Source organism: Lycium ferocissimum, chromosome 9, assembly GCF_029784015.1.
Source record: "Lycium ferocissimum isolate CSIRO_LF1 chromosome 9, AGI_CSIRO_Lferr_CH_V1, whole genome shotgun sequence".
NCBI classification, from domain to species: domain Eukaryota; kingdom Viridiplantae; phylum Streptophyta; class Magnoliopsida; order Solanales; family Solanaceae; genus Lycium; species Lycium ferocissimum.
The window spans coordinates 51,334,445-51,349,049 of record NC_081350.1 but is presented as its reverse complement, the minus strand read 5'-3'; positions in this window follow the sequence as shown (position 1 = coordinate 51,349,049).

Here is a 14,605-nt window from a genome sequence, read left to right as displayed (position 1 = left end):
TGTCCCCAAAACCACAACCTCTATGCACATCGTCATATCCCCCCGAAATTGACCCGATGTCTCCATTGAAATCTCCTCCTATGAATAGTTTCTCAGTGGGCGGTATACCTCCCACATCTCGTCCAAATCCTCCCAAAAACGTCTCTCCTCCTCCTCCTCTCCCAAGCCCGCTTGAGGCGTGCAAGCACTAATAATGTGCAAAATAAACCCTCCAACGACCAGCTTAATCGTCATCAACCTATCATTGACCCTCTTAACCCCTACCACTTGATCTCTTAAGTCACTATCTACTAAAATGCCTACCCCATTCCTATCCCTCGACCTACCTGAGAAACATAGCTTATACTCGTCCACATCTTTAGCCCTGGATCCTACCCATTTAGTCTCCTGGATACAAGCTATATTAATCCTCCTCTTCTTAAGAATCTTAACTAATTCGATAGACTTCCCAATAAAGTCCCAATATTCCAAGACCCTACTCGCAGACTAGAAACTCCCTTAACCCACCTACCCCCTCCAACCCTCACCCTCGTCCGAGAACATGACCCTAATCTACCATCGTCTACCAAAGCTAGTAAAGCAAATATAAACTACTCAAATAGGCAAGAATTAATACTAAAACACAAGTTAGCAATAATCTATATGAAAGTCTAAATACTATGACAAGAACAATATAAGTAATGCAGGAATGTAAATTAGCTACAAGGATAAAAAACAGAGAATTAAGAGATGCAACCGGGAGGTACTACTCGATTAGACGAACACCAGCTCACGCTGGTTCACTATTCACCCGAAATCATTGTTCATTGGAAACACTTTGTTCACGTTAGAATCAATTGTTCACGCGTAAACTCGAATCCGCTCTAATTGAATTCGCGGCCCCCCAGGAGAAAAAGGAGCAGGGAACACAAGAAAGAAGAAAGGAGAGAAGACAAAGAAGATAGGAGAAGAAGATTTTGCGAAGGGGAATATAAGGTTGTCACAAACCCTAGGAGAGAGACAACTGACCTGGAGCGGCCTCCGGGAGGTTCTTTGGTTGGAGTTGGTGGTGGGGGTAGGCGAGGGGGCTGAGGGATGGGAAGAGGACCGTTGGGTTTTCTTGTTAGAGAAAGAAAGAGACCGTTGGGTTTTTCAATTAAACTAATTATAATTCAGGTTTTCATATTATTTAGCAATGTATGGGATTTAAAAATATAGATACCATTTAACCATTCAGTTATTTTTATAGGCCTATAACCAAAGAGGTGCCTCTTCTTAAGGGGTATTTCTGGAAATGTACCTTTTAAGGAGATTCTTATAATAAACTTTTCTTTCCTCTCTAACCATCACTGAGAAGAAACCAAAAGGAACGTATCTTAGACTTAGAAGATCATCGCCCGAGTTTCAATAGTTGATTGACTTCTTGAAAAGATACTCCATAATGAATCAAGGTTAGTCTTGTTTATCATTGTCTATTGATTTAACTTGTGATTTTGGATTGTTGTTTCCATCAAGTGGTATCAGAGCACAGACTAGTTAGATCATTAGACATGTTTTAGTATTTTTGGGTCAAATTCAGATAAGAAAACATTTTGTTTTCCCAAATTCTGTTGGCAATCTCGCTTGATTACTTCAGGGAGGAATTTTCTGCCTTTTTAAAGAGATTTGGACTATTTTCGAAAAAACTTTTATATATTTTGGGAACAACAAAGACTATTCTGGCTGATGGGTATTATACCCTTTTTTAATTTTTTTTTTTTTTTTTTTTATAACAAGTGCAAGGAAGGTTTTGTCCTCATGCAAGAATTGTCAACTCAAATGGCAGAAACCTCATGAATGGCATTAGTACCTAATTGAAATTTTGCTGAGGGGATTACTTACTTTTATGTCAATTATTTTGGAAATCTCCTTTCCTTGATTCTCTTGGATTTTGGTTCGTTACTCACATTTACGGTAAAGTCAAAATATTGGACTTGAAATCTGTTCAATCAATTGGTAAAGGCAGTACGTCATTCTGTTTGCCCTTTTTCACTTTTTTTTTTCTTTTCATTGAAAAATAATATTGTGTTCTCTCTTAAATTTATGAACCCATTATTTAAGATTATGGACAATACTTTTCTACAATTTTGTTTTAATTGTTTGATACCGCCCATTTTAAAAGGGGGCTAAGGAAATAGAAGTTTTATATGGGACAATGAGTATAGACGTATGGAGCCCATTTTTGGTACGGAAAAGTGAGAGCACAAGATTACTTTTTTAATTAGATCGTGCTTCGTGTTTAAGTGGATAAAACTAAACAAATACGTAGCTTATCTCGTTGTGACAAGAGGGTAAAAATTAGGGATAACGCATCATTACTCCCAAACTATATCTGAAGTTGCTTCAGCACATCTTACTTTTTCCTATGTGTTATTACTCGCTAAACTTTTTTAAAACGAAATGATTATCCCCCTAAACGCTCGACGTCATTTCATATGAGAGTTGACATACACTCTCCTTGCCACACGTATATTTATTTATTTTTTTTTAAATAATTTTTTTCTCCTACTTGTCAATTTTTTTTTTAAGAAATGAAAAACTGAATTTTCTTAAAAAAAAAATGAAAAATGAATATTTAAAATATCGGAAAATTTAATTTTTTTGAAAACCCTTTAACAAAAAATGAAAACGCGGTTTTTTTTTAAAATATGGAAAAATGGATATTTTTAAATATGGAAAACTTGATTATTTTTTAAAATGTCTTAAATCTTGGTTTTCATGATTTCATTTTCTTAGGAACTTTTATTTTTTAAATAAAATATGGATTATTAAAAAACACTGAAAAAAGTGTTTTTCTTGTCAAAATGTGAAAAAACTGAATTTTCTAAAAATTTGAAATTAATTTTTTTTTTTTGTAAAATGTGGAAAACCCTTTTTTTTTAAACTAAATTTGAAAACACTAGATTTCTAAAAATTTCATATTTTTGAAAAACAATTCCGTTTTCCATTTTTTGAGAAAATAAGGATTTTTAAGAAAAAAAAATAAGTTTTGCACATTTTTATGCTTCTCACGAAATACACTTTTCTTATCATGTCAAGCATTTAGGAGTAGGGGTGTTCATATTTTTCGGTTATTGGTTAAAACCATAACCAAACCAATTCAGTTTTTAAATGTCTAAAACCATAACCAAACCAAGTAAAATAATAACCACCGGTTTGGTTAGTTCGGTTTTCAATTTATGATTTGTGACAATTCAAATATTCTCTCTCTACATTCTTCAAATTTCATTATTCTTTTTTCCTCACGGCCCACAGGGGCGAACTTTGCCGCATTGAGGGAAAGACATGCCGATGGCAATGTAAAATGAAAAGAGATAGTAGGATTTTAACTTTTTACCCTTATGCTTACGACTTATTAGAGTTGGGCTTGGATTGTTGGACTGACATATTCTTTTAAGGGGCCTTAAAAATAAGTAGACCAAAATTAAATTAATAATTAAAATGTATAAAATATCTTTAATTATTTATGAAAAGTTAATATTATACATATAAATAATTATAAATTTTATGTATATAATTATCGGTTTGGTTCGGTTATTTATTCGGTTATTTTTTACTATTACCATAACCAAACCAAATATTATCGGTTTTCAAATTTAAAACCAAACCAAACCAAATGTCGGTTTTTTATTCGGTTTGGTTAAATTTTCGGTTTGGTTTTGGTTTTAACCAAAACTGTGAACAGCCCTATTTAGGAGGGTAATTATTCTGTTTTTAAAAAATTTAAGGGGGTAATAAAACTCAAGTAAAGATTATATGTGTCGTAGCAACTTCGGGTATAGTTCAAGGGGATAATAATGCCTTATCCCTAAAAACTATGTAATCTAACCCATTTGGCTTTTTTCTGGGTGAAGAGCATTGTTAAAGAATAGGGCTTCACATTTTTTAAAAGCTATCTGTGTCTTTTGTGACATTAAATGTTGTGGTGTACATTGTATTTCTCCCTTGTGCATGTTTGGTTCTTGCATATTCAGTTTGACTGTTTGAATATTTATTGGTATTATTTCATTTAAAAATTATTTTGATTTATGTTATTAATCTCCATTTGAAAGCTTTTTTTGAGATTAATATTTTGAGAGTTAACAAAATTAAGTTGGAGGACAATTTTGTGTCTTGGAAACTTTCCCAATCTAATAAAGTTTTAGAGTAGTCAAGACTCCATAAGACCATAAAGTATTAAGTTCAGACGATTTCATGTGGAATATAACATTGAACGTTAAAGAATCAATGTTAAGAATTTTTTCATTAAATCTAAGATTTTAGGAATTGCAAATGCATCCTAAGATCATAAAGGTATTAGATTGTGAAGAATTTTCATTTAGAAAGTAATATTGTAGTAAAGGACTAATGTCATGAAACTTTCTTATATCTAAGATTTTAGAATTGTTAGTGCATCCTAGAACTATAAGGTATTAGATTTTAGAAAATTTCAAATGGATTATGAAATTGAAACAACATCATTAATATCAAAGGTTACATGTCTCTACGAATTTGAGAGTAGCCAAAGCATCTTAAATTTGATAGTCAAGATGTGTCAACCTTATAAAGGTATCAATTTATTAGGTAATGAGCTGGTCGCCCAAAGGTAAGATTAATATGAGGAATTGATTGGGGTAGAATGAGACATTTAAATATTAAGAACGAACTTTTCCGATCGCCTAAGTGTACGGTAAAGTTCGAAGGACTTTTGTATTTAAATTGTTTCAGTTCTATAGTTAGTAAGTTTCATGCGGTTTGCAAACTTCTGCCCAAAGGTAATGTTGGAATTTATTGGTGTCAAGTTCATTTGCCTTTAGCACAAAAGTAACTTTGAATTTTTTGGCAGCATTATTCTACAAGAACTTTATGTAGATTTCTGTTGTTTTTAGGATTTTCCAAAAGCAGTCTTGCATAAAGCGAATATTGATCCGCATTTCCCCAATTGCATTTTGGGGATGTCTTTTTGTTTTTGGCTACTTTTTCAATTGTGCATAAAAGAAATAGTTATTTGTACTGGGAATGGAATTATACCATGTGTGTTTTTGTTTCAACTGGAATAGATAATTCTAATATGTTGCCAAAGTAACCAATATTATAGAAAATTTATCCATTCTAAACTTTAAGCATGTTTTGTCTATGCGAAATAATTATCCCAAAGGAAGATTATTTTGGCCAGGTTATGGATAGTCATGAATATGTGATACATTCAGTAATATTAAACATGTTTTGTCTATGCGAAATAATTATTCCAAAGGAAGATTATTTTGGCCAGATTATGGATAGTCATGAATATGTGATACATTTAGTAATATCATGTTGGTAACTATCACACCTTTTTTTTTTGGGTTTTTCCATTTGAAGTGACGGTTTTGAATAGGGATTAGTTATTTTACAGAGTCGTCACTTGGAATTAAGTTTTGGTGTTCCAAGTCACCTTATGAATCCCTAATCAAAAGGAAATGACTCTTTTATTTGGTCCGCGAAAACAGAAGACCGGGTAAGGAATTCTGTTGATCGGGAGAAGGTGTTAGGCATTCCCCGAGTCCCGTGGTTCTAGCACGGTTGCTTTATCGACTTATACTTAGCTTAATCTATTTTGGATAAATTATGTTCCCGAGCCTTGATTTGCTCGTGCTTTTATTGTTGAACTTTTATTAGTCTTAATCCGGATGCGTAAGCGCATTCCGGATCTTTTAAGTGTCTCAAAATAAGATGCGTAACCGCATTCTCAATCGAAACAAGATTAATTATTAAAACGAGTTTGGCCAAGGTGCGTAACCGCATCCTTAAGTTGTTTAGGGCGTCTCGAAATAAGATGCGTAACCGCATTCTTAATCGAAACAAACATCTCAAAACGCGCCTAAAGCTCATCTAGCGTTAAAGGCAATTATTTGTCTCTAGAATCCAAGACTTATTATTATTTGGTTAAACTTTCACCCTTTTGACAACGGGTTTTGAAATGTGTTGGCAACCCATCTCGCTCCCTCACGATTGTTTTTTCCGCTTTTTTTATTGTTTTTTTTTTTTTTGACAACGAGATTTGAAATAATTCACATCTCGTCTCGCTCATCTCACAATTAATTATAAATAAGTGATAGACTAAAATTAAAACCCCGCGACCCATTAAATTTGCAAGGCTAATCAATGACCGACTTATATAGCTTAACGTTCTTCGCATCCTAATACACGCATATGAGTATTAACAAATATAGACATAACGACTTACTAAACAATAATAAACTTAAACCAAATCCTTTAAAATTTGTTGGCCAAAATTGAGTAAAAACCATTTCACTGAACCATTAACAAAATCGTGCTTTTGTCAAGAGTCAAAGTCTTAAAGCCATATAATTAAATCAACAACCAATAAAATTCAACTAAGTTCAATACAAAACAATCTCTCGAATTATATCAATTATCAATCTAAAACTAAAAATACAAACAAAGGATAATTTTAATCATACAAGATAACCATTGACACTCCCGTTTAGATAATGGATGAAAAATCATGCTAACCAAATTGACCATATTGCTACCAAACTAATTTATAAACTTAAACCTTGACCATTTAACAAGTAACAAAGAGAAAACGAAACAAAACAAAATAGAGCAGACATTTGATGAAATAATACTTGAAAATGGAAAAGATTGAGCTTTAAGATAATGCTTTTATTAAAGAAGAACTTGTCCAAGCTAGATGAAAATACAACCAAATCCGACGCTTTTAACATGTAACACGAATAGCACCACGACGGAGAACCCCACTGGAAAACCTCGACTGAAAACCTTGTCGTTTTGGACCTTTACGTCTCCGTGTGAGAGGTTCGGAGACGGCTTTATTTGTGGTTTGAATCGGTTTTTCCTTGTTTGGTGGTTCAAGAGCTGTTTATAGTGGTTTTAATGGTGTTGAAATGGTTGAAGGACCCAAAGTGCATGGTGCTTCAGATCTATGATAACATGCTTGTTAAAAGAAAGAAACGTCGAGGGATCATAGGAAATTAGGTGTAGGGTGCGGCTGATTTATGTGTGTGGGTTCCTCCCTTTTTTTTTTTAGGGTTTTGGGTCCATGGGCCTTGGAATGATGCAGATAGATTTTTATAATGTAAAGGGAATTTGCTTTTTTTTTCTTTTTTTTTTTTTTTTGTTATTTTAAGAAAAAATATATATCTATAAAGGGTGCATGTGGCATGTGTGTGTAGGTGAGGTATTTAAAATTGAGTGGTCCCCACCCTTTTCCTTTTATCTCGTCCTATGCGTGAAATAACATATGATTAACAAATGAGACATAAAATATATTATTTCTACTAAATTAAAATAGCAAGATTAAAATATGTACTTACTCTATATTTATTTATTAAAACTTTTAACTTGGAAATTAAACTAAAAATAGATAACACATTTTCGGACATTTTTTTTTTCTTTTTGTACTAATAAAAATAAAACGAAACTAAACATATATCCTAAACTATTTTTATTTTTGTGAGAATATTCAAATAAGCCCTACTAAACAAAAATAAAACCAAATAAAATGTCCAAACCATATTTAAAGGAAAATTTAGATACTAGAAGGTGAAACACCCCGGGGATGGTCAAAAATCACGTGTCTACAGTAATGTGTCGCTCCAAAGAAAGACATATTACTAGGCCGTTTTGGTAGTCAATATTTATGAACTATGTATAAGAGTACCACTTACAAATTATTATTTATGTCCAAAGACTAAATAATAATGTTGTGTTATGTATCTTGAGACGTGTCCTTTTTTTAGGATATATATGTATTTGGAATATGTATGTCCGAAGTTCATCGAAACTAAAACATATACACATTAAATTTTTTATTGTGAAAAAAAGAGTTCAGAGTCTTCTTGCGTCAATAGAGCATATTAGTACAAATTCCATTATTGCGGATTCGCTCATGAAGATTGCAATCTAGTTTTTTTTTTTTTTTTTTAATAAGCCCGTAGCTTATATGAATGTCGTTGGATTCTATGATGAGCCACTTCAGTGAGAGTTTTTAGTTATGCTTTTGATATGTCAGAGTATTACTACTGGACTGGTGAAGATTATACCGCAGTGGGCTTGAATCTTAGAGAGAGTGAGATATCCACTCCTCAGCCCGAAGATACGTTATTTTCTTCATATTATTTTTCAATTGTAATTGTATTTTCACCAACATTAAGTATATTTTCTATATAGATTAAAGTTTTAAGAATTTTATGTTCAAAAGTTTATGGAAAACTCTGAATATAAAGATATCGACTTTCTATTGTGGTTTTGCATAAGGTATAAGAAAGTGATTTTGGACTATTCAAGTCATAAGGGAGCATCAGTCGGAAATAGACATGACTTAAATCACTTTACATGTAATATCCATGTTTGATCTATGACATTGGTATTTACTAATATATGTGACCATTGATTAGTTTAATTACGAATATATGTTACGAAAACCACTTTTGATCCTATATTGGTATTACTGATGGACTAGATTGTTTGAGATATTTCAATTAAGATAGCAAAAGTTTGTGCACCATAAAGCTTTAGCTATGTATAATTTTGCCGAAATATATGTAGTCCAAGTGGGAGATTGTTGGTAATTTTATATTTTAATGGACTCATATATTAATATAATTATACATAGGTTTGCTATCAATAAAGAGTCCATTTTTTCTGATCTAATAAAGTATTAATAATATGGGTTATAAAAATATTATTTTAAAATGTATGGGATTTAAATGTATAGATACCCATTTAGCCCTTCAGTTATTTTGATGGGCCTATAACTGAAGAGGTGCCTTAAAAAAGTGCCTTTTAAGGATATTCTTATTAATACAGGGTTTGGTTCCTAAGTCAGATACACTTTTCTTTCCTCTCTAACCCATCACTGAGAAGAAACCAAAAGGAACGTATCTTAGACTTGAAAGATCATCACCCGAGTTTTAATAGTTGATTGGCTTCTTCAAAAGATTCTCCATAACGGATCAAGATTGGTCTTGTTTATCATTGTCTATTTATTTAACTTGTGATTCTGGATTGTTGTTTACATCAATTTAGTGTTATATTTCTACTATATAGAAACACATGTTTCTATATAGGATCGTCGTCCACCCCAGGGGACCCACTATCCTATATAGAAACTCATGTTTCTATATAGTAGAAAAAAATTAAGGGCCCACTAGAGCCTACTCTTCTATAATTTTTTTTTTAAAAAAATTAAGAGCCCGCTCTTCTATAATAGTAAAAAAAAAAAAAAAACAAATTTAAGATGGGGTTCACGTGAAGAATTAGGAGACAACTGTAAAAAAAAAAAAAAAATTAACGTGGGGTCCACGTGAAGAAGTGCGAGATAATTGCAACAAAGAAAAGGACATTTAAATAATGATAATAAGTTCAGAAAATGGTAAAGGTATGCTTAGAGAAAATTTAAAGAAGAGAAATTCAGGAAAAAAGAAATAACAATTTAAATTGAACACAAAAACCACTAAAGAAGTCATAAAACCAAAATATTTAAAACTTATACCATTGGGCATAAGTTTAGACACATACGTCCTCACACAGATTTAAATATAAACGGTCTTCTATAATATTATAGTAAATTATAAAATAAAATAAAATAAAATTAACACTTTTCTATAATAAGAGAAATTTTTTATAAAAAAAATATTCTATGATATAGAAATTAAAAAACTAATTTAGACAAAAAAAACATTCTTCTATAGAAGAGAGATAAGAAAAATTAAGGTGGGTCCCGCGGGGTTAATTTAATTAGAAGATGTAGAAGAAAATGCCAAAAAAAAAAAAAAAATTAAGGTGGATAGTTAAAGAGGGGGACAAAAAAAAAAAAAAGTAGGGCCCACACGAAGATGTAGCAGACAATTAGAAGGCGAAATATAAACGGTCAAGATATATATACACATATTTTCTTAAAATGATGAATAGTCTATACTTAAAAATTTAAAATTTAAAAAAAAGAAAGAGATGATATCATGAAATCGGTGGAGAGAAGATATATTTCAAATCTTTTCAATGGAGAACCAAATAAAAGTCATATATGGGAGAGCGGATAAATAAAATAAACCTGATACTAATTGAATTATAATACTTTTTATAATAAAAATTTCATAATTATATTATAAAAGTACTAATCTAATTTTGGATATAATCGAAGCTTAAAAAAGTAGAAAGATCTTTAAAAAAATTATGATGTTCGTGTGGATTTAAATCATTTCATTAAAAGTAAAAGGGGAAATTTCAAGTTAAATAATTTCTAGACATAAAAATATATCATTTTTTTTAGATAGAATAAAAAAAGTATGATACCATTTTTTATGTTACGTGAAGCTTTTATCATTTAGTAAATATTATATATATATATATATATATACTAGATACTGGAGCCCGTGTCAGCACGGCCCAATATATGTTAATTATTTTATTTTTATGCAATAATAAGACTCGCTCCAACATATTTTATGATGTTTTTTTGAAACTCCTTTTATTCACATCTTGTTGATATGTTTTCATAATTATTGAAGTTCCTTCGTTATTTAATTGGATAATATTTAAAGAAAATTTATTTATGAGGAAGCAAGGTTAGTAGGAAATTAGCAAATACCAAAGTGACGCAAGTGATTCAATATCTATAAACTAACATGATAAAGTGTGAAGTTACAATCAAAGGAAGATCGTAAATGAATAATATTTTTTGTATTTTTATGAATGTGTGAGTATGTGAATTTCTTTATAGATAGAAATAGATTACTTTTGATATCTATTAATTTTTCACTCATTATTTTATGTGTCAAGAAATAACCTAAATTCATTAAAATGAAGCTCAAGAATCAATTTATATATATATTATGCTTAAAAAAAATTAATTTTTAGTTAACCACACAAGAGATTTTAAAGACAACCCGATTTTGATCGATAACGCTACCTTCATTTTCAACCCTATATGACACCATGTAACAATTTCTACTCTCTATATTTGTAAGCACATATGAACTTACTATAGAAGCAAAATTTTGGAAGTTCAAAACAAATATAGAGAAGAATATGGAGAGGAACATATGATGTGGGATATGTTTAAATGTAAAGTAAGACCTAATAAATGTTTCAGTTAAAAAGAATAAATTTGCTCCAAAATTATCTAAACTAATATATAAGGAGAAATAATGTAAAAGGTACTCCTCCGGTCCATATGTGTAGGCGTTTTTAGTTTGAGCACACTCCTTAAGAAATCACTCACCTCTGAAAAGTAGGAAGCGTTTTTACTAAATTATTCTTAATTAAATAGAGTACCAATTTAATTTGAGTTCTTGGTTATGTAAAACTTTACTTATCTAAATAAGGGTAAATTTTAAAAAATAATTAATACCTTTTTGTTTATGTAAAAATTTATTTATTTTGGGACTATATATAAAAGTTAAAAACTCCACATACTCCCAAGTAAACTTATACTTGAGTTGATGAAAAATAAAACTTCAGCAAATTTGTAAAAGATTGGAATTATTTCTAAGCTTTTATATGTGATTCTAACAATTGTAATAAAAAATGCTTTAGGAATAGAAAATTGCTATATATTATACAGTTGAACAATTTTAAAGGCGGCCTAAAAAGGAGAAGTTCCCAAATGACGTATATACTGTGGCTCTTTTGCATGTCATCTGTTACAAAAATTGTCATTTAAGCCTTATAAAAAGGCATTAAAGATGGTCTTATTTACAAAAATATATAAGGCTATGGAAATAATAAGATGAAAAAGCAAAGGCAATAATAGCCTGCAAAAGTAGAAATGGACGTGGGACCCACTACATAGAAGAGATCATTAAAAGATTACACAACACACCAATAATAAATATTCACCCGGAGTGCTCTTCACAAAATGAATTGAGGAAAATGCAACCAATAGCCAATTTACAACATTAAAAGCATAAAACATTGAAATTCCCATTGAGCCCTGTGAGGACGACGATCCTTAGTAGAAAACTCATGCTTCTATTAGACGTTTGTTCAAGTAAGTTATATTATTTTTTTTAGATAGAATAAAAAAATAAATTTATACGCTTGCACCAAACGTGGTATAAAAATTACACTTGAATAGCCCACCTTATTTTTCTTACTTTATTTGGGATTATTTTATACCATCTTTTAGATGGTATAAAATAATCCCACCGTATGGGATAAATTAGTCCCTGGATTATCCGGGACTTTCAGCAATCATACTGCCGCGCACGGCCCAACACTTCTATATATGTATATATATGTGTTTAAATAATATATATATATATATATATACTATGTCCAAAATACAATTAATATGCGTAATTTGTGCTCGATCTAAAACTTTATTTTATTCTACGAAAATTTATTAATACTTTTTAAAAGAGAAGACTTGTTTAAATAAAATTATTTTCTCTCTTTGAGATAAAATAATAAAGAATGATACTTGATATTTTTAATTTTAATTCGATTAATTTAAAAGTGTAAAATACTTATTATTTTTTATCAAATTTTTATTTGGATAATATATATATATATATATAGCTCATTTTACTTGTCATGTTGTTTTGCATGATTTTTTAAGGAAACGTGAATTAGAATTATAATTTGACTAATTTATCTTATTCATTATTTGATCTTCATTTGATATTAATCTCTTTTCATACATTTATTAGAGTAAGAATATAATTAAATTGTATCTTATTTTTTAAATATATATATTTTAAGTATATTTATTTTAGTAAACGTATGACATGGCGGAATAGCAAATACAAGAATTAAATATTTTGAAGAAAAGTAATAATATAAGGTCCATATTTTTTGAGTTCATAATTTCATTTGCTCTCACTGGACCAATATGTGGCAATGAATCTACTATTAGATTGATGGGATACTTTGGGAATTACATGAATATTGTTTGGTTTTTAGTATTAGGTTCTTTTTTTTTTTTTGACGTTGCCTTTTTTTTTAATATGGGTCCATTTTTTTTTCCATGAGTATTTTAAGTATGCTTTACAATAATTTTATATACAAGAACGCATGTGGCATCATTATTGATTTAATTGTTTGATTTTCTAAGCATTTGTTTTTTAACATTGTTTGTTTCATTAAAGATCACTTTTTTTTAAATATTGCTTGATTGATATGGGGTCCACTTTTTTTTCCCGTAGTTTGGATGTGGTGAGTTCCACTTTTTTTTCTTTCTTTTTTATTGCTCGGTGTTGTTTAGTAAACCTTTTGGTTAGTTTTGACTATTTTTATGCATATATATATATATATATATATACACACACTATGTTCAAAACACGATTGATATAACATTATAATTTGTGCTCCGTATCTAAAACTTTATTATATTAGTGGTATACAAATACTTTTTTTTTTTACATTGATTTTTTTTAAATATGGGATTAACTTTTTTTTTTTTTTAATGTATTGCTTGATTTTGTCAATATGGGATACTATCTCAAAACACGATTAATATAACATTATATTATTTAAAATTTTATTATATTTGTTTGCTCTTAATACGCATAATGGTGTTTAATAGTCACATTTGTTTAAGGAAAAAAATGAAAAAGTAATTAAATTCTATCTTATTTTAATATATGAGTATTTTAAGTATGTTATTGCATAATAATTTCATTTGTATATTGATATGCATGTGGCAATGAGTCTATCATTATTGATTTAATTGTTTGATTTTCTAAGCATTTGTTTATTAACATTGTTTGTTTTATTAATATGGGATTCACTTTTTTTGTTCTAATATTGCTTGGTTATGTTAATATAGGGTCCACTTTTTTCTAATTTGCCTTTTTTTCTTCCTTTTTTTTTATTGCTCATGTTATTTAGCAGGTATGGGCCCACCCCCCTTTTTTTTTAGGGAATGATAGTTTTTTATTTTTTTAATTTTATATTTGATCTCTGACATTATTAATTTGCACTATTTTTATGCATATAAATATATATATATATATATACTATATTCAAAACATGATTGATATAACATTGTAATTTGTGCTCCATCTAAAACTTTATTATATTACTAAGAATACAAAGTTTGCACTTTTTTTTTGTTTATTTTTTTAATATGGGATTCACTTTTTTTTTTTTGTTTATATATTGCTTGATTTTGTCAATATGGGAAACTATGTTCAAAACACGATTAATATAAATTGTAGAGTGCTCCATATTTAAAACTTTATTATATCGTGTTTGCTATGAATACGCATGGTGTTTAATATGGGGCCCACATTTTTTTTAATATTGTTTGTTTTTTTATTATGAGATTCACTTTTTTTTTAATATTGCTTAATTTTGTTAAACACTTTTTTTTCCGTGAGTTTGGATGGTGTGTTCCAATTTTTTTTTTTAATACTGGTTGGTGTTTAATATGGGGCCCACAATTTTTAATATTAGTTGTTGTTTAATATATATGGGGCCCGCAATTTTTTTTTGGTACAATTTTGTTTTAATTTTTTTTTTAATTATGGGTTGTTTAATATGGGTAAAATATATATTTTTTTTTCATGGAGGGGCCCCACAACGGACGACGAAAAGGGAGCCCCAACCCATGCTTCTTAATAGTAAAAAAAAAAAAAAA